The 26,722-nt window shown below is 53.9% G+C and overlaps 1 protein-coding gene across 17 annotated transcripts in view; it reads right to left on the minus strand.

Annotated features, from left to right (window-relative positions):
• LOC125991946 (CUGBP Elav-like family member 2) overlaps positions 1–26,722 on the minus strand; it is an 85,194-nt gene that overhangs the window by 41,806 nt on the left and 16,666 nt on the right. For 16 of the 17 annotated variants that reach the window (XR_007489495.2, XR_007489496.2, XM_049760388.2 and 13 more), the window contains one exon: positions 8,232–8,306. The gene's annotated coding sequence lies outside the window, so the exon portion shown is untranslated. Of the gene's footprint in view, positions 1–8,231; positions 8,307–20,904; positions 20,924–26,722 lie in introns of those variants that run through there. The other variant, XM_068649635.1, reaches the window with a different exon arrangement.

Below are 26,722 nucleotides of genomic sequence, written 5' to 3' on the forward strand. Positions count from 1 at the left end.
ATGACGTCACCTACGGGAAAGGCGGACATTTTGCGCACCGTGAGAGTCAAAGCCGAGACGACAAAATGGCAGCCAGTAGCCCGCCGAAGCTCGCCCGAAAGAAAAGTGGGAACGGAAGCCAAAGTGGCGCTCGCTGGAGAGAGAGAGAGAGAGAGAGAGAGAGAGAGCGCGGCTCAAACGGACCGGAGCGGCGTGGGCGGGCGAGTGGGCGACTCAGCCGAGGCAAGAGGAAGAGGTGGAGGATAAATTTAGAGCCGCTCCTAATCAACTTCTTCTCCCGACAGCGTGCGAAAGGCTCACAAATCAATACGTGCGGCCCACTCGCTCGCTCGCCTAGAGAGGAAGAGGGAGGCGGCGTGAGGGCAAAGCCCGGGCAAAACCGTGGGCTCACGCCGCCCGCCATGGTGGCCAACTTGCCCTCCAATGGGTACGCGCCTATTTATGGTCATCGCAACGCCCGCCCGGCCGGCCCCTCCCCATTTCAGCACCCCGACATCTCATTAGCTGCGAGGCGGGTCAGGTCGGCCAGAAAACGCAATTAGAGCATCCAGCAAACGACGGCGATGATCGATAGCTAATCATCACCCTGGGGAGGGGCCGAGGGGGGGCGCTTGAGTAGGAGCGCTCGTCCCCAGACTGTTGGCGACCGCCGGCTGGCTGGCCGGCTAGCTACGTTTTGCGGCCACGTAGTTTTTTTTTTTTGCTTTGCGCGTGCGTGACATCATCTTCATTCCCACGAGCGCGACTGTGCTAGCATCAAGCTAGCTAGCTAGCAGGACGGCGCCAGTGACAATTTGTCTCCGGGTTCCCTCGAGTGATGTCGAACGGCACCAGAGTGAGAAGACGTGACAAGCGAGAAGACTTTCAACGGATGTGGCCGCGTCAATACGAGCAAAGTCCCAAAAGAATCTCGCCCAACGCTTTCTCCATCCTTTTGTCTCAGGTGCTCGGCGGCGAAGTCAAAGGTCGTATTGAGCGCCACCCAATTATAAGCCTGCGCAGGCCGTGCGAGGATGCCCCCAAAGGCCCCGCCCCAAAGGCCCCGCCCCAAAGGCCCCGCCCCAAAGGCCCCGCCCCAAAGGCCCCGCCCCAAAGGCCCCGCCCCAAAGGCCCCGCCCCAAAGACCCCGGCCAGCTCTGTAATAACAGTCCTCTCACAACATCAATGTGGTGGAGCCTTCAATAGTTGACATTTTCTGCCACGCGACACACACACACACACACACACACACACACAAACACAAAAAAAGGTTTATGTATGTGTGTCAGTGTGTTATTACTTTCACTCTATCACCAAATAGATGTTGTCAGATCGCCACGGGTGCAAAGGTTAGCGCGAGCGAGCGTACTTCCATTTGCGAAGGTGCCGCGGGGCCGGACGACGGCTTGATGAAACATGGCTAGCTAGCGCGCGTGCGCGTTTTGGCGGGTTCTGAGGGGAGATGGAGGTGAACGCAGCCCTCGTGGTTGGCGCCAGTCAAAATGGGATTTGGCGCCGTGACATTTCTGTGCGTGTGCGTGCTGAGAAAAGGAAAAGCACCAAAACAACACCACACACGACACACACACATACTGGCAAGAGAAGGAAAGAAAGAAGAAGCAGCCTTTTGAGAGTGTGTGTGTGTGTCTGGCTTAAGGGCAAAAGACACGTATACGTGAAGGCACGCTCGGGCCACAACTTGAGCGTTTTGGCACAACATTTGAATGACAAGCATCCCAGAGGCAGCGTTTGGTCTTTGTCGGCGATTGCGTCACATGTCGGTGTTTTGCCTCCCTCCGCCTGCGTCGGGGTCGTCTTGACTTTGTGTTTTTGCTGCGAGTCTTGGCCGACCTGTTTTCGGTTCCCAGTCTCACGTCATCTGTTTCTCATCCTCTCGGAATCTTCTGCGCCCCCCCCCGTTCACCCTTTTTCTACAGTCCTCCCCCGACTCCAAAGTAATGGTGGTGGTCCAAATGTTTACGAAGAGACGCCCCCATTCGGATGTGCTGTGAGACCGTCCCGGAGGCGTCGGCGCAAACTTCCTACGTACGGGGAGGGGAGGGGAGGGCGGGCGTCGGGGCTACGAAGGGTCCGGCCGACACAACTTTTGGAGCCAAAGTGCAGAGTCAGCGCTGGCTTGGCATGACTGCATCCCTGAGCCGTCAATAAGGACACATTTCATGACGCAGCGCTTTTTGCCCCACTCAAAACATCATGTGTGGAAGAGCTGTTCTTTTTTTTTCTTTCTTAAAGCGCTGGAAGGCAAAAGCCTTCCGACGGGCGGTCCAAATCGCAAAGGGGCTGACGTGCTGCGATCGGAATGGTGAGACATTCTTCTGGGCCGCTTTGATCAACTCACAACAACCAATGAAAGACCTTTGGCCCTTTTGGTTGGCGTGGCGTGGCGTGGCGCGGCGCGGTTTGGGTCGACGTCTCGGTGTCGTTTTTGCTTTTGGACTCGTCTCGTCCGTGTCTTGTTTTCAGTCCGGTCAGTCCTTGTCTTTGCTTTCCGTCTTTGTGGCGTCCCTTCCGCGTGTCTGGAGTCGTCGTCGTCTTTGGTTTGAATGTTTTGGTCCAGGTCCCGGGTCTCTCTGTCGTAGCCACCGCAGCGACGCCACGCCACGCCACGCTACGCGACGGGACCCTTTACGCTCCTGCGTTGTATTAGCCGGACCAAAACACGGTGGAGCGGACGAAAAGAATATTGCCGTGGCCCGATAAGCGGAGGGGCTTCATCAAATATAGATGGCGCACGCGGCGGCGTGCGTTCCTGGGAGCGCAGCCCGACCCCAAAACAATTACGAGCAATAAAGGCGAGCTCCGCTTTAATCACTGGAGCAACGTTTACATGAGTAACGCAATAAAGCGTCCGCTCGTGCGCGCTCACGTCGGCGTTATGAGCTCGGCCGACCTCGTCGTTATGCGCATGATTATGTTTATGTCCCATATTAGAGCTTTTCATTTGCTCGCTTTGTGGAGGCGGGCGGCCAAGACGCCAGCAAACACAAGTGTCTAGACGATGATTTATTGCTTTCACTGCGCCTCTTTTTTTTTTAAGCGCCATTAACATCATGCCAACGGAGCGCTCGTAGAAGAGGAAACGCCGACTGAGATTCGGGGAGGGAGGGAGGGAGGGAGGGGGGCTCTGACGGAGGGTTCAAGAAGGAGTCTGATGAGGGCGCCCGCCGGTGCCGCTGATTAGACAAGCCGAATCAGCGTGATTGCAGGCGGCGGGAAAAGGTGCGGCGGCTACTTGAACGGCGGCGACGGACACCATGAAGGCCGGGCAACGGCCACGCCCGCAGCGCGAGGACCTTCCGGCCGAGCCAATCAAAGCTCGCTGGCTTTGAACAGCCTCTCGTAGGCAAAGTCTGCCGTTTTATTTGCAATTCGTGCGTTCATTTTTGTGCCATCCAATCGCAGTCACTTTGCGCAAAGGCAATCGACAAAATAACACCAAAGCACTGCTTTTGTCCAAATATAAATATGCACCACGTTGACAGCACACAAAAACCTTTCATTCTTGACACTATTTGATAACGACCGTTCTTACACACTGGAGTGCTATCTTCCTGTTTTGGGAAGGAGAGGTGGAAGCCACGAAAAAGCACAACAAGCCAGGAACAAGATGCACACATTGTACAAGCGCCTTTTTTTTCTTATATCTCAAGCGGTTGGACATCACGGGCTGGCGCTAAAAACAGCAGCAAACAAAACGGCAAAGACAAGCTGGGCTGGGGCGGGGACGGGGACGGGGAGTAAACACACTGGCGCTGACAAGAGCGCATATGAAGAGCCTATTCTCATTTGATGCTTTTGTTTGAAGTGCTAATTTGCTTGTGGGCCTTTATGGGGCCACGAGAGTAGTGCCGCCGCCGCCAGCGGCCTTCCACTTCACCTCGGAGGGACCCACGCACTCCGAGGCGGACCTTTCCTATCTTTTGTGTTGGGCGGCACAATGGAGTTCCCCCCCCCCCCTCACCTCCAATTTGTTTGTTTGTTTTGCCCATCTTCCATGCAGGCGGACACAAACTAAAACACCCGCCATGTACAAAACGGACGCTTAAGCCGACACGGCAACCATCACCGATCAAACATCGGAGGGACGAACCAGCCCGTTTCGAGCGAGCGCGCTCCGGGATGAAAAGGAGAGAGTATGGCTTCCTGCCTGGGTTCCTCAAGGCTACTGGTGGTTTACGAATAAGCGGCAAGAGACGTCTCGCGGAGAAAGCAAAGCAGCCGCTGCCATCGCCGCCATGGTGACAAAGGAGCTCCTCGGCCGACAGGTGACCCAGAAAAATAGGAAGGAAAGAAGACTGAGGGGGGTGAGAGGAGATGTATTATTAGATACGAGGATAACGATAAGCGAGATACGGCTGGCCAGCCGGCCGAGAGGAGCCGAGGCCATGCTAAAAGCTGCCGGCTTGCAGATAAGGCCGCTCCGAGCCGTCAATATCCGCCATTCTGCGCGCAACAAATTCCCCCTTTTGTGCTTACACCGCTTGGGTGTGGTGAGCAGATAAGCCAGTTGGCGTGACTTTTGGCCGGCCGAAACCGCCTCACAAATGAAGAAGAAAAAAAGGAGACATTTGGTCGATCTCGCTCCGTTGTGAAGATCTGGGAGGGATAGCGGTTGAGCGCAGCACCGTGGCAGTTGACCAAAAGCCACTTTGGCTGGTTTTGGCCATTGCGGCCATTGCGGCCATCGCGGACATTGCGGCCATCGAGGACATCGCGGCCATCGCGGCCATCGCGGCCACTGCGGCTCAAGGCATTTTGAAGCCCGAGCTCGTGTTTCCTCACTTCCTTCCCCCTGCGGCTAATCATCTCCATACGCGAGGGCGGAGGAATCCTCACAAACATGTGGCGCTCGTAAATCGTCCCCAGCGATGAACCGCGTTGCCCCAAACGCAAACATGCCTTGTAAATTTGACACACCACCAATTGCAATTTCTTTTTTTTTCGGCTAGAGAAGCTGTGTTTTCTTCTCATAAGGCGGGATGGTGTTTGTGTGGAGCGGACGCGACGTGATGGTTGAAATATGCGCACAGCTGCGGCGCCGAGTGCTCGCAAAAGTGATCTCCAAAGCACTTGAACCGCCTTCCAAAAGGTCAGCTCCGCCGGTCGGCCCCGGGCCGCCCCGGGTCGGCGTGGGAGGCGGGACAGGTGGACGCCGCGTGCTCTTCACCTGCGCTGGAGGGTACTCGGGAAGCCGAGGCAGAGCGACGGGGGCGGCGGCGGGTTCAAGTGGGAAGACCGGCGCACGCCTCAGGGTCCTAAAAGCCCCCCGCCATTTGCATGACGAGTGTCTGCACATTTCCGCTTGGGCATCGCCGCTACTGTATGGCGCCATTGGGAGGGGGCGGGGCCTGTTATGTTCCATATCACCCCATCAACATCCCCAAAGATGCATGTTATATCATATATTAATTTGAAGAATAATATCCTAAAAATATATCATTATATATACATCGAAAACCGTGCGCTGTCATCAAGTGGCCGACGGTGACGTTACAGCCCGAATGGACGGAAAGCCGAGCAAAATGTTTGATTTCCAACTTGGATAAAATTGCAAAATGCAAGTCCTCGCTTTCTGGCCGTAACCCTGCGGCAGACTCTGTGTGTGCGTTTTTGTCGATTTGCGTCCAGCGCGCTGACCGTCGGTCGACAGACTGCATCGCGCGTGGGCTGCAGCTGACGGGGGGGGCCTCTCAACTTTGAGACTTGCTTGATATTCTGAAGAACTCCAATAAAGTTTCCCCACCACAACTCAACGCGCCTGCGGGATGCTAATGCTAAGCTCTGCAGCAGCGTGTGCGTGCACGCGCACATGCACACTTTGGCCTTTTGTCTTGGGTCATGGAAAAAAAAAAAGAAGTTTTGGACTTTTCAAAGACGGCCGATAAGTCTCCCGATAAAAAGACATTTACTGATTGCTTTGGTGATTTCGCCACATACACTAGAAATAAAAACCATGAATTACGCTTCAATATTAAGACGATTTTGTTTTCCATACGCACAATTTGTATTCCAACATTTGGAGGCGGCAGGCGCCTTCAAGATGAGCTAACGCGGCGGGTCGTCTTCCTGTCGCGTAATTTCCGTCGTCGTGGGCTGATAGCCATCGGCTGGGCTCAAATTTGACAATTTCCTGTTCATTTGCGGCCAATTGCCCGCGCTTGAACGAGAGCCGGCCGGGCGACTTCGGGAGCTCGACAACTGGCGGAAGGCGACGCCTGACACCTTTGGGGCGCGCGTGAGAAAATGACAAAGAAGAAGATGCTGTTGAGCTTGCAGCTTGCCACCATTGGGGGCAGCGCACTCAATAAAACATCAGCAGCAATTAGGAAACAGGACGCTTAAGCCTACCCACAGGACATTGCCTCGATGCGTGCGTGTGAAAAGGAGTGCGCACACGTGCATGCCCGCGCGCGCGCGCACACACACAAGTGTTCATTGTTCACAAAAATACACACTCAGGCACACGCACACACACACACACACACACACACACACACACTTTTATTCTCTGTAACTTGGCCCTTGATCACTGTAATCAAACACTGGCGGCATTGGCCTGAAGCGCCCGTAATTGCGGCCTGCTCGGCACTGCGCACGCGCGTGCACACGCGTGTGCGCACGCACGCACGCACGCACGCACGCACGCACGCACACACACACACGCACACGCACACAGTAAGGCAGCGTAAAGGACACTAATGAGTCCGATGAGACGAAGGCGGAAAAACGGAGCTGAAATCTTTGCAGCAACGGCGGAGGTGAGACGGGCGTCAGAGGAAGCGGGGCGGGCAGAGTGGCCAAGTGACGCCAGCGACGGTGGGCGGCGGGTTGCCAGGGCCCCACCGGAGATGTTGGCAGCTGTAGCCATGGCAACAAGCTCCCGCGGCGCCGTGCACGGCCGCGCACGTCCGGCCAGTCAGCTCCGGCTCGCTCGCTCGCTCGCTCCCTCCCTCCCTCCCGACATTCCTTTATCTTACATCGGCGCATCCCGCCTCGGAAAAAGACAAACGCTGTTGAAAGTTTGTGACGGGTTCCGAAGCGTCCCGCTTGTTCTCGGGGGCTGCAACAAGTACAAGTCGACGCAACATCCCCCACTCTCAACTTTTGCTCTTCAGACTGCCGAAGCTTCATGTACACATGCCACTCGGTCGCCTCCCCCCCACTCAGGTTTTACAAAGGCGTTGCCGATTGCCGTAAAGTCGGTGGCGTACGTTCTGCTTTCGTTCAACGCTGAGCTCATTAAAACGGGCCAAATGTCTTTCTCTCTCACACACTTGCACACACTTGCACACAGTGGCACACAGCGGCACACAGCGGCAGTGTCTGTGCCTGGAAAATGACAATGTGGGATGCAAAGATTGCGTCCGGAGAGCACGGCGCCGGAAACAATGAGCGGCGGGATGGGATGGGGGGGGCGCTAGCGGTTTGGGGGAATGCATGGGGGTGGCGGGGGACAAAGCAGGTGGTCCTGGTAATTGCCTGGGGAATATAATGAATGAGCCAAAGTGCGTCTGACGGAATAGGAAATCGTCTCTATCTCCTCATTCCGCCGGCTTCCATCCCTCCTCCATCCTGCCTCCTCCCTCCCTCCCTCCCTCCCTCCTCTCATTATCTTCCACTCGCTCTCATCACGCTGCCCCCGCAACAGCACCCCCCCTCCACACACACACACAGAGAGCTCTTATCCATCTCCCGTGCTCCCTTTTAAACATATCTCATAACCCCATCTTTTCCATGCTTCCCTCTCTCTCTCTCTCTCTCTCTCTCTCTCTCTCTCTCTCTCTCTCTGTCTCTCTCTGCCAACATTTTCTCTGTCTGCCGCCGGAATTAAACTCAAGCGAGCGGCGGCGCTCCGTCAACACGCCACACGCGACGCTTTTCACAATACCGCCCGTGCATGGTTCCGTTCGTCGGTGGAGGATTTAATGAGGTGTATCAAGCGGCGAGGAGAAAGATTGAAGAGAAAAGCGCTTCAAGGGAGAACGCAGGAGACGTGTCTCCACAACGTCGACACTCACGCCACCATGAGCGCGAAGGTCGGGCGGGTGGCCCAGCGAACAAACGGTCGGTCGGTCGGTCGGTCGGTATCATCCCGCCGAGCAGCCGGTGACAAAAACAATCGGCCAAAAGAAGCCGCGCGAGACAACAACTCCAGATGATTGAAATATGAGGCGCTCGCTTGGTTTGGCCTTCCTTTGAACATTGCGCACATTTTCTGGCTTTCCACTGACCTTTCTGGTGTCAATCCGGATCCGCTGTGAACTCATTCCCAGTTCCTTCTTCCGGCTAGCGCCGCGTGCTCCTTCCTGATGAAAGACAACAGAACAGGGGTTACAGTTCTCTTGGCAATTATGATTCAGGATTTTGGTTTTATCTAGCGGCTGGTTATTTCAGATTCTTTGTAGGATGACACGGACGTCGACGAGGCCGCGGCCGCGGCCGGGCGACAAACGCGCAAAAGGAGAAAAACCCGCCGTTTGGCAACATGTCCCGGCTGCCTCGCGTCAATCAAAGCCAGCCGGGGTCGGAGGGGATGTCGTCATGGCAACAAGATTTACCCACGCTAACCGCCGCCTCCGCATCGTGACCGCCGTGGGTGGTCGCGCCTGCCCACCCCGCAGCTAAGGTGAAAATCAGCTTTGGAAAAAAATTGATCAGCTCACGTGTGACACGCGCGCTGCGAAAGGCTAACTCATTAGTGTGCCCCGTCACAGCTGGAAAGGTGGCTGGCGACGGGGGGTGGGAGGGAGGCGGCGAGGCAGTGGGGGTGCGCTGGGGGGGGGGGCTCTCGGTGAACATTTTTTCTTCTCCCGTCTTCAGTCCGGGATTTAATTAAAGCAGTTGGAATGTCCGCAGGGTGATTCTCATCATGTCACCTCGTCTCTTTCGCCGGCCAAACGCCTTTGGAGCGACGATCGATACCGCAACGGCCTCTCGTGTGGACCAATGGCGGCGACGTGCGCTTGGCTCGGGATAAACGACGCCAATCAAAAGGGGACGTGGCGCTAATGAAGGCTAAGGCGATGAAAGGCCGGGAGCGGCCGAGAGCGGCCGAGCGCTGGGGAACCTTCTCGCTCGCTGGCTCCCTCCCTCGTCTCCATGGAAACGCACGCCGGCCAAGAACACTTTCTCACTTCCAAAAGTAAACGCTTGGAAGCGCAACTTGTCCTTCGCTCAGCCATCTCGCCCTCGCCCGGGCTAGCGCAAGTTGCAATAGTTAGCAGCCGGCGGTCACGTCTCTCGGCCGCCGGCAGCATCGGGGGCAGCCAATCGGAACGTCTCCCTCCACACATGGCGGATCACGGCGCCCGCCGTCTGGCCTGGCCGCTCGCTCGCTCGCTCGCTTGCGTCCGTCCGGCCAATGCCGGACAGAGCCTGGGTCCCCGTCCCGCTCAAGCTCTCCCGTCGACTCCTTCATCAGCGGCTATCTCTTCTCATTTTTCCACCTGTGCGCTTTTGCACTTATTGCCAGATAGCAGCAGAAATGGACTGGCTCGCGCCGCTACCCTCTGTCCAATGCCCCAATCTGTGCGTGTGTGTGCGTGCGTGCGTGCGTGCGTGCGTGCGTGCGTGCGCGTGTGCGGGGCACGCCACGCACAACACAAGCCGGGCCGGGCCGCGGAGCAAATGAAGCCGCGGGAACGTCTGAGGGCTGCCGCCGCCGCCGACAGACTTGTCTTACATTTAGCCGTCAGCGCTTCACCTTGAGACGCACTTAAATCCGCCACGCAAGCCGTAAATTGCTTTTTGCAAATGGCGACGCTGCCTCTAGCACCCCCCCCTCCCCTCGCGGTAAATACCATGTCAATGGCGCTGTTAATAATCCTTTTGTTGGCTTGACCATGAGCTCTGCACTGCCGCCTGTTTGCTTGATTCAATTACGGCGCTTGGGGGAGCGCGCCGGATGTTAATGGCATTCAAATTGATCAGCGCCACATGTCGGCGTGCCCATGCGGCCCACCGGAGAGTTGCGCTAATGAAAAGATGAGCTCGGCCCAAACGCCGCCCGCCGCTGCCGCCACAATTGCACTGCTCCAACAGCAACAGAGTCAGAAAGGTGGCGTTACCTGCGGAGGTCAAACTTTTGCGCAGACGTTAGCAAGGAAGCGCCAGGAATACCCAAGTAAGCAACTCTGGTGGCTTTCATTAGCGCTAATGGCCCTCTGCTTCCTCGGCGGGACGTCGCCATAAAACCAAACTGTTGCCAAACTGCGTTCCTGCTTAGCGCTCTGGCGCTAATGGCGCTAACTCTTCGTCAGCACGGCTCGGCACCGGCAACGCCACTGGCATGACGGGCGGCGCACGGGTGCCGCGCCGGGTGACGTTTGGCGTAGGGGAGAGATTAGGCCCGGCTTCCTTAAATGCGGCTAATCAGGTGGCGCTCATGTGACGTGAGCGATGGCGCCGCCGCCGTCTCATAAAGCGCTTTTACGTGACGCGCCGCTCGATGATAGCAATATTGCGGCGTTTATGAGAAAATAATGATTTCTTCACGCAATTTATGAGCGGCAGGCAGGCAGGCAGGCAGGCAGGCAGGCAGGCAGGCAGGCAAGAGGAGCGAAGGAAAGGAGAGGGGCCGCAGGGAGGGGAGGGGAAGGGAAGGGGGGGCTTAATGCGAGCCACATCAGCATGAGAGGAGGAGAAGGAGAAAATGAGCATGAAGAAGAAGAAGAGGAAAAGCTGACTTTAATTTGTTTTCTCCTCCGGGGAGCAACAGACGTCTGCCATATTAGGCCGCATAGTCCATCTTGTGAGCCGAAAATGGACCAATTAGTGCTGCCGGAGCAAAAGCAAACAAAAGACTCCAAGACCATCAAAGACAAACGTTCGCTCGTGCCCAGGCGCCGATCGATGGCGGAAGGGGTCAGTACGGGGGGTGTAGCGTCAAGCGCCACCAAAAACGCTCAAGTGCCAAACTCGGGGCTCCGGCCGGCTCAGGTAGCAAATTTGGACGACGCTGGCTTGACCGCCGTCTGCAGCGTGTGCTCGGCTAGCGGCCTGGAAGAAGTCTGCTAGCCTTTGCTCGGGGCCCATCTCCATGGAAACAAAGGACAGAATTGAAGGCCGTGCCGACTCACGTGGCCTTTGGCAGCCGCCTTCCAATTTGGACGCAGTTGCTGCGGGCGACCTGACTTTTGCCTTCACTTCCCGCGTTAACTACATATGCGAGCGACTTCCCGATTGTGTTCAAATCACTCATCCTTTCCGCCCGTCTCTCTCTTTTGGGTCGTTTTGAGACGATGCTGCGAATCAAAGGTTCGTTAAGCGCGATGATAATGGTGATAAGAACAATCATCATTTCAAAGCATCACTGGGCGGCGCGATGAATGACGCCGGCCGGCCGGCCGGCCGGGCGTGGGGAGAGCGAGCCATCCGCACCTGTCCGACATGGTCCGGGGGCCGAAGGGCCTCTCGGGGGCTCCGCACAAGTGACGCGCTCTCCCGCGGCCGACAGGAAAAACACAATAAAGTGCGCTCATCTTTTATGCATGACTCTCTGTGGCGCTCGCTGGCTCGGCGCGCCGTATCAATCATCGCGGCGACACTGCGGGGCGGCACGGCAGGCGAGAAATAGACACGGTTGTGCAACAAAGCAAAATGAAGACCCCCTTTCTCTCCCCCCCCCCCCCCCACTTACTTAGCTTTCAATTGCGTCTGCCCTTCCTCCCGAGCGCCCCCTCCTGGCAGCAAAACACAAACGCCGGCGAGTCCAAGTCACCTGCCGTTAGCGTGCGGCTAACGTCTAAACGGTTACGTCACAATCTGAACCTAATCTAAAAGATATTTCAAGATTTAATATTTCGCCTTTAAAATCAAAACGGCGGCGGAGCGGCGTAGTATTCTTCTCTCGAGACTTTTCGCGGGTTGACAAACGCACTTTCCAAATTTCAGGTTGCAAAGTTGAAGAGAGCAGATTTTTTTTTTTTTCCTTCCAAAGCTCAACAGGTAAGCGAGTCTTCCCTTCATCCCGACATCAAGAAAGCGCTTTGCGGCGTACGACGGCCCGAAAAGTTCCAAGGCGGTCATTACGCCGACGTTTGCCTCTCGGCGACGCAATGGCTCATTCAAACGCTTTTAAAACGCTCGCCACCTTTTCAGCGGGGAAAGGCTGGCGGCAAAAAGCTGGCTTCGGGTGGACGAGCGGGGGTCCACTCCAGCTAATAACACTGGAATGAGAGTGACATTTTCAGACACACTTGACTGACGTGAAGGCCAAGAAGAAAAGTGGAGGCGGGGCGGGCGGGGCGGGCCACTTAAGCGCTTTTTTTGGGGGGGAAATGGGATTGGTAGTTAAATTGCAAGCAAAACCTTCTTCCACACACATATACAGGTATATATATATATATATATATATTTGTTGTGTTTTTTTTCATCTCCGTCTCCTGTATAATTATTTAAAAAAAAGTCTTTGTTCTTTATGAAACTCTCGGCTTGCTATTTTTAACCGCAATCAAGCGCATATTAATGTTTGCTCTCCTCGCTCTCGTATTCCCGCTCGCTACTTTTTGGCATCAATTGTTCCTCGCGCCACGCCATCTAATTCCTCCTCTTCGAGAAATATCCACCCCGCCGGAATGTGGCGGATTAAAAAAAACCACGGGAGAGGCAAATGTCACGGTGGCGGCGGCGGAGGTGGCGGGACACTAATAACGCTATGCAAATAGCAATTAGCTCAACCAATAAGCTGCGAGTCAATAGGAGAGCCCCGGCAGGAATACGCCAGCTGCCGAGTGCAAAGTTCACGCCCGGATCGGAGGACCGGGCCAATCGGGGACACCGTCCAGACGCGCGGCCGGGCCAGGCCGGACCGGACCGGTCGATCGGCCGGTCCGTCGGTCGCTCCCTGCTGCAAACGGGTCCAAACAGGCAGAACCAAATGCTAGTCACCGGTGGGGGGCTGGGGCAATGCAATCAAATGAAATGAAAGCGTTTGGCATTTCCCTGCCAGCGTTGGAGGCAATGACGGACGGCAAAGGCCAACGGTGCGTTTTTTTTTTTTTTTCTCTTTCCTCGCTGCACACCTGAGCCGTCATTCCTGATTGTTCCAAAGTGACACGCGGCGCCCGGATTGTGCCATCACTTGTCTGCGCTCACAATAACGCTGCTCCCTCCCTCCCTCCCCTCTCGCTCAGCTTCCCGTCCATCTTGCAGCTTCTCCATTCAGCCGCCTGTCTCGGGCTGCTCCCCATTTGTCCCAATTTGACACCGCCGATTGTTTGATGAGCAAAGAGCGCACTAACCAGCAAGATTCCCACAACGCCAGTATCGAGATCCAAGCAAAAAAAAAAAAACAATTCCATGAATTGTCAAGATCTCACACGGACGACTAGAATGCATTTTGGGATCTCAGCTCGGAGCTCAGCTCGGAGCTCAGCTCGGATCCCGTCGAGCCGGATCAGCCGACGCGAAAGGGAAAGGAGCGGCGTCGCGAACGGGAAGCGCCGAGGGATTTACTGCCGATTGGTCTTTTGAGCCGCCTCTGAGGTGACGACGAGTGCACTTGTCGAGGCTCCTTAGCAGGAGGAAGGCGCAAACAAACACATTGAAGGAGCCTCTCGTTGTCTTCTAGGCTTCCTGCACAAATATCAATGATCCCAAATATTAAGGCCATAACTCAGATGAAGATGCATTCATTCTTTGCGCTTCCAATCAAAGTGGCTTCCGGTAGATCGGATATATCATAAATCAATATGGAGACCAGAGATCCATCCCAGCCAGTACGTTGCTGATCCATAAAATGCGTTTTTTTTCCCTTCTTGTCGCTCTCTTGCTAAATGTCACCCAAGGAAGAAGAATGCGCGGCGGCCATTACGCCGCGGCGCCATCGACTGCGTGGGCGTGTCCAGGACCCCGGGAGGGCCGTTAAACGCCGGAAAATAATTGATGGCGTCGGCTTGCCCTTTTACCTTTGTTCTTAATGCAGCCAGCCGATCCATACAACTAAGTGGCCGTGCAGCGGTGCACTTTAACGCGCCGCGCTCGCCACGGGCAAAACGCTCTTGCTGCTCGCAGAGGGCGCGGCCTTTGGGAACGTTAACCCGCTTTTGTACAAAGGCCAATTTGGTCTAAAGCCAGCCTCAAGTTGACAAAAGGCTGGCTTGCGGACGGATAGAAAAGCGTGGCGGAGTTCCTCAGGAATGTATTCCAGCTCCACTCCGTCTTCCATTTGGTGCAATGGCAGACGCTATGGGGATGCACTGCTTTGCGCGTCATTGTAATGGTGATAATGATTCGCCGCCCGACATCCGGAGAGACGCTTTGCTTTTTCGTCGGGATGCTTTAACGTGAAGGTAAAAATAAAACGGTTTTATGAGGGAATTGCAAGTTGACGTGTTCAGGAATTTAGAAAAGACCTTCTTGAGAAGGTGATGGATGCCAATCGTTCCTTCACATAAGTGTCAAACTACACTCAAAGATGAGTGCGGTGGCACTTCCATCCCAAGAAATTTGGATCTGCTAAGGCTGCGGCGAAAAAACACATTTCCCTCTGGACCCATTCTAGCTCATCGCTCGCTCCCTCCCTCGCTCCCTCCCTCCCTCGCTCCCTCCCGCTCTCCCTCCCTCTCCCCCCGCCGGAAGGATTACAAAGCTGGCCGAGGTTGGAGAGTTTCCTCGGCGCTTTCTCGACGTGCCGTCCGTCCGTCCGTCCGTCCGTCCGTCAGCCGGCTGTCGGCTTGTGATGACACCTGTCTGCCACCTCCTGTATAATTCATTCTTCTACCCACTGAGCCTCGTGACTCACTGCGCCGGGAATAGCCGCGCTCGCAAGACACTTTGTCACCCGGTGAATGAGAAGAAGAAGAATCTCTTCATTGTTGTTTTAAGCGCGACTAGCATATTGACGTCCGAGATGAGCGTTCCTCCCGCTGCCGTCTTCATTAGCACAAATTTATTGAGCAGGTAGTTTTCCATCCAACTGGAGGAATCCCGCTCCCCCCCGATAACATTGCTGCAACCAAAAGGCGGCAACAACGCACGTCCATGTTCGTAAAAGGTCGCGCAGAAATGAAAAACAGCAGCCTCGCCGCACACTTGACGGCGCCGCTCGTCTAATGACCGATGTCTTTGTGACCGTCGGCGGCCGCTCGCAATTGCCGTGTGCCTAATATAGTGTCCGAAGACAGCGTGGCGGGAGGGAGGGAGTGAGGGAGGGAGGGAACAACGGGCGGGCATCCGAAGGTTTTGCGAGGCACTTGAACGGCAAAGCGTTTGTGCCTTGAAGCGCTTTCACTCGGCCGAGCAGATAATTTGATTTCGGAGCTGGCGAGCGGAAGCAGAAATACGCCGCTAATGCACTCACTGGCGGCTTGGGCTCAGCTAATAAACCTCCAAGCTCAACACTACATTAGATGACGTGGGGGGGGGGGGACTTTTGTTTGTATGTGTTGCTGCGCTGCGAGTCTTGGAGTACATGTCTGATTGTTCTCATACGAGTCAGTTTGTTTTTTTAATTTCACAAGTGTGACACTTGAAAGGGCAAATTGTGCTCGCGCAAATCCAGCCTGATGTTGAATGTTTGATGGGGTTGGCAGCGTTTGCGCATATTCCCCGCACATTCCCAGTCCAAACATTTACCTTGGGCTCCAATAGGGATTTGATTAGCGCGCACGCACGCACGCACACACCAGCGTGAACGCTTCCAAGTCGCCTCCATCTTGCTTAGCACGGAGGCTAACGTGACAGGCCTAAGTAGGTTAGCGGGGAAGATGATCCAATTAGAGCGCGGCAATAAACAACCCCAGACTCCCCCCCCCAGCCCGGCGGGCCCGCCGCCGCCGCCGCCGCCTCGCCCCGGTCGCCGGCTGCGAAACCGGACCCGTCCAATCAGTATCCATAAAGCTCGCCTGCACCGCCACTAGCCGCTAAAGCTAATATTTCCGTCAGACGAGACGGAAGGAAGGAAGCGGTAGCGGGACGCCCCGAATGAATTTCGCCATCGCCGAGAGTCAGAGATGCCGGTTTGAGCTCGGGGGCCCCGTCCGTCCGTCCGTCACGTCGCCACTATTAGCGCAAAGACGTATTAGCGCATTAGCATGAATAGCTCATGATGTGTTGGACGTGGGCTAAGAGGGCCATTACGGCGTTTATGCTGATGGCTTCTGTGTCTGGGCGACATTTGTTAGTTAGTAAAAAATGATTGGTTCCAAACTTTATGGAGGGAAATGAAAGCCGCCGCACGGGCGAGAAGTGTCGCCAGGGAGAAGAGCCCAACGCTTAACTGCTTATGGCTGACGAACACATCAATTCACACCAATTAGCAATTTTTGCGTGCTATCTGGAAGGGTTAGCACGAAAAAGAAAAAAAAGAAGGATTTGCACAGAACTTTCCAAAAGGCCAACTTCCCCGGCGCTCGCTTCTGATCGCGCTAATCAATGAGTTTGTCACGCTAATCAGGTGGCGGACATTTCAAGAGGACTCCTGATTTGTAAGTGTGGACAAAAATGGAATTCTCTAATCTGGCAAGATGGACCCGTGTCCATCACCGATGACATGCGGGTCCGCTCTTAAACGTGCTTACTTGTTGTCAGCGTGACACAAAAGGAATTTTTGGAAAACCCAGTCAACGTGACAAACGAGGCGCAACAGAGCTTGACTCCTATCCGTCCATTGTCATCATCTTGGATCCTGAGGGGCATTCATAAAATTGCTTTGTAATACCTACAAAGTATGGTTGAAACGCAAATAACGACTGTAATGGTAATTAATGACGGGACTCAAGTCTGGCGGGTCTACAAAGAAGCCAACCGGCCGGCCGGCATTTGTCGATATTGCAAAGCAGTGCATTTTTCCCTCACAATTAGCCAAACTTGTGGTTGTTTACTCGGGAAACGCTCCTTACCCCAAAACAATAACAAGCTTTTGCCGAGTCGGCGTAAATCCGGTCACTTCCTGAAAGCTTTGCATTTTCCAACTTTTGCTTCTCGTAAACATCGTTAGCGACAACGTTTGTATGCTCGCCAAGATGACCCAAACTGTACTGATCATGTCAAAAGATGTCGCTTTCTGAGAGAATTTAACATAACCTGCAGGAAATAATACTAGGCTGCCTTTGAAATAGTTTGACCGCTTCAAACTAAAAGGTGCGCCACCATCTAAAGATTGTCAACGATTGTCACGCGCCCACAACTGGGTGCGGCCGAGCGTGCAATCGCATGCGACATAAGCAAGCGGGAGAACGTCATTGAGCTTATCACCGTAAAGCCAAAACCAGCCAGCAAATTCGCAAGACTGCGGCCTGGAGGGCATAACAAGTGGTCTGTGGTGGCGTGATTTCTAATTGTACAGGTTATCCGACATGGATGCTAACGAAGCTAGCCATTAGCTTCCTGTAGCAGCAGGACTTAGGTGAAGGCGTTTTATTATCTGGTGTGGAACAGATGTCACCTGACGGCTGAGCTTTAGTCAGGCGCTTAAACGGGCTTCTTGTCAGCGTTGTTGTTGCTGAAATGGGAAACCTTAATTCACTTGCTTAAATCCCCCCCTCAGCGTTCCCGGGATCGATAGCGCACACTCCGGAAATCGGTAAATCAAGCGGCGGGCGCCGGCTTTTTTTTTTTCCCGAGACAGTCATCTCTATAAGAGGACGGGAAGCCGGTCGGCGTCAAAAAAAAAAGCGCCCGACGGGTCCGCCGAGCGAGCGCGGATTAGCGGCGAAAGTGGATTAGCCGGGAGGGACTGTCGGGATACGCCGGGCAGGTCTTTAGCAAAGCCGCGCAACATCTGGCGGACTTTACCATTGGCGGAGGTTGAAGAGTCGCCGGCCAAAGACGATCACGACTTGCTTTAGTATCCTAAAGTATTCTGATCATTGATTGGAGACTGGAAGCGTTAACGCCAAAGCATCCAAAGCCTGGGAATCTTCCTCGACGCTAACGCACGATACGATCATGTTTTCTTTTTGACATTTTCTGCGGCCTTGGTCAACACTGTTGTCTAGCGCCCCCCCGCCCGCAAAGTCTTTGGACTCTGGATTTGCCTGCCCATTTTGGCTGGCCCTCTCTCACCAGCAAAGTGTTTGACAGTTGGACATAGCCGACGTGACAGGTGGCGACGGGAGAACGGCGGCGGGGCGCTAAGCCCGAGAGACAGATGGAGCGCCGAGCTCTCCACGGGGAGACAAACAGTCGACTCCGTAGCGGCGCTCGATCGGAAACAAAGGCGAGATGACGACGAGCGGGCACTTTGCGCAAACTTGGATTCTTTGCGGCAAGGACGCTTTACTTTGATGATACCTTTTGCATCAAACGTCAACTGTGCTGTCCTCAATGGTGGCTTTCCCGCTGTTCCACTCCAGCTACTTTCAAAGGCACAAATGGCAATTTGTTTGGTGTAATAACACAGCGACACTTTGTTCCCAGTGGAGGTTTCAAAATTGCGGGTAGAGCTCTGCTAAAAGTAGTCGATGGCTACGTAGCTTAGCGTGAAAGCTTTCGCCAATGACCATTTTTCCACGTATAAAGAAAGCGTAACCACGCGGCGGCAGGGGGGCGCAAGCCATCCCGAGTGGCTTTCCGCCGCTCGCCACCCGAGCAGTCGATGCGCGAGTCGCGAGATGCGGCGCCGAGTGGGCTTAGCGAGGCAATAAAAGCATTGATTGACGATCAATAACGACAAGCGCTCCCGTGATTGGTGTCATTGTTTGGACAAACTGCAAAAGCACACAAACGCACGGGGGGGGGGGGGTTCTCGTTTCAGTCACACCTTCTCCCGCTGGCCATCAAATGTGAGCGGTGCAAGACCAACAAGAGATAATAATACTCGTCGTCATACTAATTGAGATTTTGGATTTTATCGTTATTCTCATAAAGTTGTTTGAGGTGTCGGAACGTTGACGTTCCAGCGAGGTCCCTCAAACAAACAAGCGTGGAAATGCCAAAGGAAAGGGGCGGACAGAAGCGGCCGGCCGGCCGGCCGGACGGAGGACGGAAACAATAAAAGGCCAGAAGAGACAAAAGGCGTGGGCATGCTAATTAAAGGGGAAATGTCATTAATTAGCAAACAGGCCCAGCTGTGGCGCTCTTTAAAGCTTTGCCGCATCAAATATGGATGACACGTGGGAATGATCTCATTAGCGCCATGGATCTGAGGCCCCCCGTCCAAATGCCACGCGGCAGGACGCTGGGGCTAAAACAACAACAACAACAACAACATCAACTAAGGCTCGTATCTCGATATTTCCTCTCTCAAGTCAAAGCGAGGAATTGGCAAAACGTTTCCGGCGAGGCCTCGGCCTCGTCATTTGGCCCTAACACAACAATCGATGAGACAAAACGCAGCCGAGAGCGAGCCAGCGCGCTGTTTATTGATGTTTTGAGCATTCTGCTCTGGGCGAGCCGGCCAGCGAGTGAAGCGACCGACAAGCGTGCGGAGGGAGGGTGTCGCGGGAGCCCCGCTGCATTCTGGGAAAGGCTTTTGTCTACTCGCAAGCTCGGCCACTCCATCGATCCCCCCCGTCGCTTCTCTGGCCCTCGCCCCCTCCCACGCTCTGGGCCGCTTCCTCTCAGTTGCCGCCGCCGCCATGTGCGTGGGAGACGCACTTTGCCGCTATTTGAGCACAAACACTTTTGTTTTTGCAACAAACGGGGAAAAAAGAAAAACAAAAAGAGTGCAGCACATGAAAATGCACGGCGCTGCATTATGGTGCTCTTCTTTTGTCCGCCCGGAAGACGGCAAAATGTGCACAGTTTTCAAATAGTATCATGGCGTTTGCGTCCCGAGAAGTAAATTCATAAAATTCATAAATTCATTTCTGTTCCCCTGAAAATTGCTTATTCAAATGAAAACAAAGAACACAAGACAAAAATATTATAACTGCGGTAAAGAGAAATTTGGCACGAGTTTACAAACAAACGAATAAAGGCACACGCTTAGGCGGCTAATTGGCTAACGGTGTAATTACCAGACAGCTGCTCTCTTGTACCCATGCTAGCACGCCCCCCCCCCCCAAAAAAAAAAAAAAAAACCAACCAACAACAGGTGAATAAAAAGCTAGCAAAACAAACTGTGCTGACGTAGGAAGAAAAGTACTTTGGAGGAAAAAAACAACAACAACCTTGGTACGCAAGTTGTCAACGGACACCTTAAGCAAATGTTAAAATAATGTAGTAAAGAAAAACTTCCTGAAATTGTAGCTCACAAAGCAAAACTAAACAAATCAATGAATGACCCATGTAGACATCCCTGAAAAAGTCACTTTGTTAAAAAGTCATCACGGGAGCAGCTCGAGAGCATTTTGCTCGCTCCGTACGACGGGCATGCCAAAAGCAGCCGTGCCGAGACGCCGGCTAATCCGGCTCATTTGATAAAAATCTCATTGCGGCCGGCTGAGGCCCGGCCGAGGACGCATCGGACAGATCTGACTCCGCTCCGCCGAGACCCGTCAATGCTATCGCCGGCGTCGCGGAAACCGCTCAGGAAATAAATCCCCCGTGGATGGAGGGGGGGGGGGGGGGTCGAGGGAGGCTACTCCGGACACTACATCGGCCCCTTCTGAGGGGGGGGGGGGAACTCGGCTGGACAGACGGGAGCGCCTCCAAGGCACCCCGAGCCGATCAATTCTTATCGGAAGGAGGAGGTAATTACATTTCATTAGCTCCCCGCGCTAATCCGCGCGGGCTGATGGGAATAGCGAGTCCGAGACAAAAGACGCTGAGAGACGGGAGGGGGAGGCTGGACGCAACGCTGAGACCAAATAACACTCTTAAGCCTTGCTTTTGAAGATCCCAATCAAAGTCCGCCCATGGCACGTTACGGATAACAAGCAGGGGGAGGCCTGCCGCGACATTTGGAGAGCAAGCAATGCCTGCCATGTTTTTCTTTCAACGCCTTCTGATTGGACGTCAGCATTACGTTTGCTTCCCTGCGCCGAATTATTATTCATAGGTGCGCGGAGCGTTCTTCACCTGCCAGGCTGGGCCGTATCCACCGCTAACGAGAAGTGAATGTTGGGAAAAACTCGGTCCGCGGGGAGCCGTTCTCCCAGTAATGGCTTCCAACGTCCGCTTTCACCTGACAGGCAAAATGGACATGGGAGGAGAAGAAGAAGAAGAAGAAAAAAAGTCAAACGTGACGTCGTTAAGCAGACGCGCCGAGCGGGAAACGGAAACATTCCGAGCGTTTGACACATCCTAACAAGCGGCCGACGCGTTGCCCTGATTTTGTTGGAGATTTATTGCCAATTTGAAGGCGGCAGAGTGAAAGGATTTCTTCCATTTTGTCCAAAAGGGAGCCGGGCAGTGATTGATTTATGACCGGCCCGGCGCGTCCAATGATCAAAGGACGACAAAAGAAACAATTAAAAGAAGCCGTCCAAAATCATGTCATTCTGACTGATTTCTGAGCCATACATGTTTAAACAACACAACTGCTGCTTCCTTTTATCTTTTCACACCAGCAGGAAATCAAATCCTGTCAGAGAGAGAAAATAATTCTGCTCATGTTTCAGAATTTTTTATGACCCCCCTCATCTCATCTCATCTCATGTCATGTCATCTCAAAAGGACCTTATTCAAATGATACACATTGATTTGTGGCCCCTAAAAGTACAAAGGACAAAAAGGATAAAATGCAGATTCTAATGGCATTCAAATCATCAATCAAAGATCATCTTTTGTGCTAAACAATTGGCGAATAATTTTTGACCCCTGAAAAAACCCAACCGTAGATGTCTCTTTACAATATTGGGGCCATACATGAATGACATACGTATTTTGTTTGCATTAGTGATCACCCCCCCTCCTCCCCAGCACAGTCATGATAGTGTGGCGTCCTGCTCTAATTGCTTTGCAACCTCCTCCACGTTTCCTCCCTCACACTGTCACCCATCTTAATTCCAGCTGCAACACTTTCCCTCTGGCGGGAAAATATTGCGTCATTCGTCATGCGCCGCTAATTGGTCTCAGATATCCCGCGTCCCACCTCAAGCCGCCCGCCGATCGTACGTCGTAGGCGCTCGCAAAGCACAGAGCGGTCGCCATCTTGTCGGTGATTGGCACGGAATTAGCGCTGCCGTGCTAGGCTAACGTTAGCCGAGGAGGCGCTCCAAGGAAAAAGTTTACCGAGCTCTGCGACACACACGAAGAGAGCGGGATTTTTTTTTTTTTCTTCTTCTTCCATTTCTTATTTTTTCCTCCTGCCAGCTCAATGACGGCTGCTGGATTTCTTTTTTAGCGAGGTGTGACATGCTGCACGGCGCCCCCCTCAGCGACGCGTGTGTCAGCGCAGGAGACGAAGCGAGGGCTTCCTCAAGTGTCACACACACACACGCACACACAGGCAAGAGTTTTTTGTTGTTGTCAGAAGTGCTGAATAATAGTGCTGCGCTCAGCCGGCTCATCCAATTAGGCCCGCTGGGACTTTGCTGCGGCGGCATTGCCGTGTGCGTGTGCTCACGCGTGCATGCGTGTGTGTGTGTGCGTGTGTGTGTGTGCGTGCATGCGCATGTGTGTTAGTGACAGCTGGACCGAAAGTGCTAATGTTGTCAGGAGGATTGTGAATGTTTGGGAAGTGTAAACACGGTACAGTACCCCAACAAAGGCGGCAAGAGACGATTGCGCATGTGCTTTGATTGACACGCGTGCGTGCGTGTGTGTGCGTGTGCGTGTGTGTGCGCGCGTCACAGGATCTGACATAGGTCTGCAGGCCAGAGTTGCAAAAACGCCCTCGTACCAAAGATGCTCACACCTCAAAGGACGATTGGAAAAAAAAATAATAATAATCCACAATGGCTAGAGTGTTAGCTAATTTGAGACAAGCGACTGTCGCTCGTTATGGCTATGTGTGTACATCTATAAAATTAGATATACATCCAGATACATTTGTGTCCCCAATAACAACAACAAGACAATAACAAAACATTTAAACTAAATAATAGAATCTTTTCTTTCAAATAAAGAAAAAAGCATCCTCCGCCAAGACTCCAGAAGGATCCATCCGCCTACACGCACGCACGCATGCATGCACACACACACACACACACACACACACACACACACACACACACGCGCGCACGCGCGTACGTACTAAAGGCAGCGGTCCCGGGGGAGAGACTGCATGTTCTTTCACACGTTTGGTGCGGTTGTGAAGTGCAGCTGCTTCCAAGTGACAAGTCGCTACGCCACATCCATACATGCATGCATATGCACACGCCACTCTACGTATATTCATGCATAGTGAAAACACAAACAAGCACACGTATAGAAGGAAAGACCAAAAAGGGGGAAATAAATCATACATCTGAATTGTTGCAGTCATCTGATGATTTTGCTTTCTTGCTATGAAACGCTTCCACGTTTCTTGGAGCTAATTAGCGCTGATGAGATGACGACTTGATTAACCAACAACGGAAGAAGAAATGAACGCGTCAGGCGTCGCCCGGGAAGCCCGCGTTTTTCATGAAAAATGCCGGTGCACCTGCGCCCCCCTCACGCCGTCACGCGGGACACCTCATCAAGCCCGAGCGTCATTATTTTGACAAATACATAACTACGCCTCCTGCTTCGTCAACGTTTTCAAGTGCGCTTGTTGGTTTTCCCGGAGAAAATATATTGAGTTATTGTCGTCGTACGTATACATGTCCGTCCGTCCGTCCGCTCTGCTTTTCCATGGAGCCAGTAAATATTTGAGTCATTAGCCTTTTGGCCTGACTTAAAGATGATTGATTGGTGGCGCTTGAACACAGTATCAACTGTCTATTACGGACTCTTCCGTGATATGGATAGCGCCGCGCACGCACACAAATGTGTACTTACTTAAGCACTTAACAGGAGTCAATAGACTCTTAATGCGAGCCGCGTGATTTGCCGCATGAGCAAACACGCCGCCAGGGGAGATAAGACGAGCATGGCGCTGCAAATAGCGCCCGCCCGCCTGCCCGCCCGCCTGCCTGCCTGCCTGCCTGCCTGCGTGTGCGCACGCGTGGCACTTTCTTGTCCTTTTTTTCCCCCATTTGACATCATTTTTAACGACAGGAGCGACACGCAGCCCGTCACACGGACACGTGCGCCCATCAAAGGCGCGTTGCTTTCTTCTATTTGGCGCGGCCTCGCTCGCCAGTGGGCGGAGGGAAGGAGGGAGGGCACGTTAAAACGGCCCAATGAAATATTCAAAGATGCCCCGCAGTCAAGCTTGCGGACATGAATCGGCTTTTAAGCGTGCTTAAATATGGCTCGAATCAGCCCTAATTTTCAGGAAACAACGAGGCCAGCCGGAGGAAAGGCAGCGTGTGTTTCCATGGCAACCGCTCCTATTCAATTTGAGCGCCAAAACCAACGACGGAGACGGCGGACTCGCTTTGCGGGTTCTTTCGGCAACTTTGTCAACGCAAACGTCAAATTGGCACCATTTTTTGGATGGGAGGGAACCGAACGTCAAGGAGACACATTGTTTCTTGTTGTTTTGACACGTACATTTTACAATACAAGGCTGTCTTCAAAAGAATTTTTGGAACAAATGAATTGCATTTCATTTCAATTGGGAGACTGGATTTGACATACTACATACGACATACTACGATACGAAACAACGCCGAACAACGGCCGGCCGGCTAAGTCGCCTCCGTTGCGGCGGCTGGGCAAAAATCAAAGAAGCGAGCAGAAGAAGGAAAGGAATGGCGGGAGCGCGTCGGAGAAATGTCGCCGGAGCGGCGGGGGCGTCGCCCAACGTGGCCCGAGTAACGAGGCCGGCGTTGCGGGGGACGCGGCTAATGCGGCAACTTGAAAGTGTCTTGTTTGGAACACGCCACACCGGCAGCCTTCCCGGCACTTAAATGTGACACCCCGCCGGCTCGGTGACACACACGCACGAGACACGCAAAACACACTCACGATACCGCTAACGATGTCGCTAACAGAACTGCCGTGAGCCCAAACGCCACAAGGCACAATCCGTCACCGAAGCAGAAAGATTTGTGTGCAGACTTAGTGACTTTTCTCACGACTTCAATTCCCACCAAGAAACAGATGATTGATTTTTACGTCAACCGCAAAGAGCCCGAGAGAGACGGTGTTCATCCTCTCTCTCGTCATCCGACGGCCTTGGGCTAATTAGCATCGGCGCCGCGCCGCGCCGCTACGATAAATTGCTGAGATGCGCGGGGAGGTCGAGGTCAACGGCTCTGCAAAGACAAGAGCTGCGCACACGTTATATCCAAGAGCCAGAGAAAATGCAGACGACAAGATCATGCGCAGGAGCCCGGCTTGAAAACCAGCTTCGGTGATTTCGCTGTCTGTCGACACGTGTATTTAAGTAGCGGACGCCGAATGTTTGTCACCCGCAGACGAAGCACTCCCTTCGAGCAAATAACGTGTCAGAAGCCCGGGAGGGGAGGGGCCGGGGGTAGGGGGCTGGCAATATGTCACCACGGTAACACCTGGAAAAGTCAGCCAAATGCCAGGTCACGGCACTCCAGCATCAAACCACAAAGAAGAAGTCGACGCAGAAGAAGGAGAAGGAGCGCACGCCTGACCTGCTTTGTTATTGTGAAGACAGACAGGCAGGCAGGCGGGCGGGCGGGCGGGCGGGGGCGGGGGCGAGGTGACGGCCGTTCAAAATGGATTCCGCCGTCATTAACGTCGCACACCGATGACTACAAAGCAACTTTGACAGCGATGACAGCGAAGACGAAACAAATTCGCTCCCGGCGTGGCTCTGCTCGGCGCCCTCTGGTGGAACCTAAACCACGTCAAGGTGATGTCGTATTGGCAAAAGGTGCCAATTGCTAGCTAAAAAGCAGCTACTAGAAACAGCTAGTCAAAGGCTGTATTCCGCAGCACTTGTCACGGCGCGTCAACGGTGACGGCTGCTTTCAACGCCGACCGTCTGGGGAAAGCTTTTGTTTTTATTTTGCTCCGTCGTCAAAGGAGTTTGTCAGGAAATTCGCCAGCGAGGGCGGATTGACGGAAGAGCAAGAAGAGAGAGTCATTAGAGGAGATTTGTCACGTTAACAAAAGGAGGAAGAATGCGCCGACAGACAGGGAAGAGACACGGCCGGGCCGGGCCGGGCGGGCGGGGCCGGAAAGACGCTTTCGCTCGTCTTTGGCGTGACAGCGTCAAGATGACAAATGCCAAGTTGACAGACGGCAAGTTGACAGGCGCCAACTTTCAGACGTGACGCCGAGAGGGCGTGCGGCGCAATCTTTCTCCTTTTGTTGGGAGGCGGGGGGAAAGCAAATTTCATGCTGGCTACCAATTTGTTGAAAGAAAATGTCCTGGATGAAGAGAAGGAAGGACCCAAAAGTCCCAGAGAATCCTTGGCCAACTCCATGCCTGGGAATGCTTTTCCCTGCCTCTCCAGATGTTAAACAGGCTCCGCTCGGCCGCTCCGATCCTTCGACCGTGCGGCAAAAAAACGAGCCGGCCGGGTAATGCAAAGCGAGGCGCGCTCAAGAGAAGAGGATAAGATGAGGACGGGGTGTCAAATAATAGTCGTCGGCGGCGGCGGCAGCGGCAGCGGAGGGGCGGGATGCGAGACCTCGGCTGAGCAGAGCAGAGCAGAGCTGAGCTGAGCTGAGCTGAGCTCAGGTGCGTTTGTGAAATGAAGGTGGCGGCGGCTGACGGGCCAAACGGTTCCCCGAGGCTTAGCGCGCACGCTGCCTGATTATGGCGCCGCCGCCGCCACCGCAAAGTGAGATGGCGCAAACGGCGGAGTTGATGGACGTCCCCCGAGGCAGCTTTAGATAAACACCTCGCACCGACTCTTTGGGATTGAGCTGCCGGAACCTC

This window comes from Syngnathus scovelli, chromosome 22 (assembly GCF_024217435.2).
Source record: "Syngnathus scovelli strain Florida chromosome 22, RoL_Ssco_1.2, whole genome shotgun sequence".
Classification (NCBI taxonomy): Eukaryota; Metazoa; Chordata; class Actinopteri; order Syngnathiformes; family Syngnathidae; genus Syngnathus; species Syngnathus scovelli.